Consider the following 3,676-nt stretch of genomic DNA (forward strand, 5'->3'; position numbering starts at 1 on the left):
ATCACCTGAGGTCAGGAGTTTGAGACTAACCTGGCCAACATGGTGAAACCCCATCTCTACTAAAAAATACAAAAATTAGCTGGGCGTGGTGGCACGTGCCTATAATCCTAGCTACTCGGGAGGCTGAGACAGGAGAATTGCTTGAACCCGGGAGATGGAAGTTGCGGTGAGCCGAGATCGCGCCACTGCACTCCAGCCTGGGCGACAGAGCGAGACTCTGTCTCAAAAATAAAATAAAATAAAAATAAAAATGAAAACCGCTCAATAATAAAAAGCCAAACTAAGGCAGACATCAGACTTTGCCTGTAGTATCTAATATCTTGAGATTCCTGGGCCTTCCAGGAAGTGACTTTTTTTCCACGTTGTAAGGCTGGGAACCCTTGAAAGCAGGCATTTTATGCACATTCTCAAATATGACATTCCAGTCAAAGCCTTGGTATTTTAACCAGTGTTGTCAATTGTAGCCTGTCATAAAGAAAGCAAATTTTTGTTGAACTTATGTGAATAACCAGATTGCCATAAAAATAAGAATACTCATGAATAGTTTCCAAATTCTGGAGGGATAAGGTAGGAAGAAAACGCAAATGCTTCAATTTTTTTTTTTTTTTAAACAGAGTCTTTCTCTGTCATCCAGGCTGGAGTGCAGAGGCATGATCTCGGCTCACTGCAACCTCTGCCTCCCGGGTTCAAGTGATTCTCTTGCCTCAGCCTCCCGAGTGGCTGGGATTACAGGCGCCCGCCACCACGCCCAGCTAATTTTTGTATTTTAGTAGAGACGGGATTTCGCCAAGTTGGCCAGGCTGGTCTCAAACTCCTGACTTCAGGTGATCCACCCACCTTGGCCTTCAATTTTTGTTTACAAAAATATACTTTATCAAATTGTTGTAAACTATAGGTAGCTTAAAAGAAAAAAGTATTCTTAAATCTGAAACATGGGGCTGGCCGCAGTGGCTCATGCCTGTAATCCCATCACTTTGTGAGGCCGAGGTAGGTGGATCATGAGGCCAGGAGTTTGAGACCAGCCTAACCAACATGGTGATACCCCATCTCTATTAAAAATACAAAAATTAGCTGGGCATGGTGGCACGCACCTGTAATCCCAGCTACTCAGGAGGCTGAGGCAGGAGAATTGCTTGAACCCAGGAAGTGGAGGTTGCAGCGAGCGGAGGAGATTGCGCCATTGCACTCCAGCCTAGGGAACAAGAGCAAAACTCTGTCTCAAAATAAATAAATAAATAAATAAATAAATAAATAATAACAAAGCAGATGAGGCCCCTTCCCTGTTCCTAGCTGGAGTGACATGAGTGTCCCTGGGCCATTGTCCCTGGTCGGGGCCCTGATAAGGCCACTCAACAGCCTGGAGGCCTGGGAGCCCACGCTGGGTTTAAGTGACACTTCTCCAGATGAAGGGTTAATAGAGGACTTGACTATAAAACAAAACTGTTGAGCAACTGGCAGAAGGATTGCTTTCTCATTACTTGCCAGCTCTGCACAGATCAAAACAAACCCTCCAGGAACTCACACAGAACCAGGTTGTATTGTCAGACACACTGGAACAAGAGATTTCAAAATTTAAAGAACGTCATTCTATGTTAGCTATTAATGCTTCGTTTGCTGAGGCTAAACACTATCCTGCCGAGTTGGTGAATATAAGAAAAGAGATGCTGATGCTTTATGAAAAAAACATCAAATTTAAAAAAAAAGAGCACAGGCCAGGCGTGGTGGCTCACGCCTGTAATCCCAGCACTTTGGGAGGCTGAGGTGGGCAGATCACTTCAGGTCAGGAGTTCGAGACCAGCCTGGACAACATGGTGAAACCCCCATCTCTAATAAAAACACAAAAATTAGCTAAGCGTAGCAGTGCCAGCCTGTAGTCCCAGCTACTTGGGAGGCTGAGGCAGGAGAATCTCTTGAACCCGGGAGGCGGAGGTTGTAGTGAGCTGAGATTGTGCCACTGCACTCCAGCCTGGGTGACAGAGGAAGACTCTGTCTCCAAAAAAAAAAAAAAAAAAAGGCACTTAAACTGCAGCACTGAGAGGAGTTTGAAAGGGAAAAGTAGTTAACTGCCAGACCAGCTAAAAGGAAAAAAAAAAAAAAAAAAAGGCACTTAAACTGCAGCACTGAGAGGAGTTTGAAAGGGAAAAGTAGTTAACTGCCAGACCAGCTAAAAGGACATGAACATTTGTGTTTGTGTGTTTTCTTCTCCTACCTATACTTGGATTAAGATGGCTTAAGTGTAGACTGAAGTTGAGGTAGTGGCTTATCCCGTTATGTCAGATCTTGAAATCCTTATTCCAGGATTACTGTGTCTCCATGTCTTTCTTCCTAAATAGTAGACATCATATTGCTTTTTGATATTTATATGTAAGTTTTTCAAATTTTATTTAATTTTAAAATGTACTATTTTGACTTTGAATCATTTATAAACTGGAAAATGGTTTGAGTCTAGACCCTAGGTGGTTAAAAATTCATATGAATTTTGTAGCTTCTTAATGAATATAGATTTAAAACTTTCCAGTTCTTATTTTATGAACTGGCTTGCCTTTTTGGTAATACAATGCTGATTTTTAGTAATTGTCTTTTCACTGCTTAGTTGAGAAGAAATGCCAGCTGCTTAATCACATCTACCCCTGGAAAAGAGGTGAGCCTTGTGAAGAACATAATGGAAAAGTGCATGCACAGGAAATAACAGCACTTCAGGTGTAGTTCAGGTGAGCAAGATGCCAGATAGATTCTACTAACCAGTGCCGTTGTCACTGCTTCTGAAGGTTCAAAGAGTACATCTAGGCCGGGCACAGTGGCTCACGCCTGTAATCCCATCACTTTGGGAGGCGGAGGCAGGTGGATCACTTGAGGTCAGGAGTTCGAGACCAGCCTGACTAACATGGTGAAACCCTGTTTCTACTAAAAATACAAAATTAGCTGGGCGTGGTGGCGCATGCCTGTAATCTCAGCTACTCGGGAGGCTGAGCCAGGCTGAGGCAGGAGAATTGCTTGAACCCGGGAGGTCAAGGTTGCAGTGAGCCGAGATGGTGCCACTGCACTCCATCCAGCCTGGGCAACGAAAGCAAAACTCCATCTCAAAAAACAAACAACAACAACAAAAACAAAGTAGACTACATCTATTCCTAAATTTGGTGGAGCTATCACACACTCAAATGAGCTTGTATATTTATAATACAGTATACTATTATAGTAACAGTTATCATACACTGAGATACAGTTTCTGTGCTTTTAGAAAATTCTTGAGGCTGGGTGTGGTGGCTCATGCCGGTAATCCCAACACTCTGGGTGGCTGAGGCGGGTGGATCACCTGAGGTCGGGAGTTTGAGACCAGCCTGACCAATATGGAGAAACCCCCTCTCTACTGAAAATATAAAATTAGCTGGGCGTGGTGGCGCATGCCTCTACTGGGGAGGCTGAGCCAGGAGAAGTGCTTGAACCCAGAAGGCAGAGGTTGCAATGAGCCAAGATTGCACCATTGCACTCCAGCCTGGGCAACAAGAGCGAAACTCTGTCTCAAAAAAAAAAAAAGGACGGGCGCAGTGGCTCACGCCTGTAATCCCAGCACTTTGGGAGGCCGAGGCGAGCGGATCACAAGGTCAGGAGATCGAGACTATCCTGGCTAACTCGGTGAAACCCCGTCTCTACTAAAAATACAAAAAATTAGCCGGGC

The 3,676-nt window shown here is 44.3% G+C and overlaps 1 pseudogene; it reads left to right on the forward strand.

Annotated features, from left to right (window-relative positions):
* The first annotated feature begins 1,277 nt into the window (after positions 1–1,277).
* On the forward strand, positions 1,278–2,152 carry LOC105550792 (annotated as a pseudogene).
* Positions 2,153–3,676: the final 1,524 nt, after the last annotated feature.

Source organism: Mandrillus leucophaeus, unplaced genomic scaffold (genome assembly GCF_000951045.1).
Source record: "Mandrillus leucophaeus isolate KB7577 unplaced genomic scaffold, Mleu.le_1.0 Scaffold499, whole genome shotgun sequence".
NCBI classification, from domain to species: Eukaryota; Metazoa; Chordata; class Mammalia; order Primates; family Cercopithecidae; genus Mandrillus; species Mandrillus leucophaeus.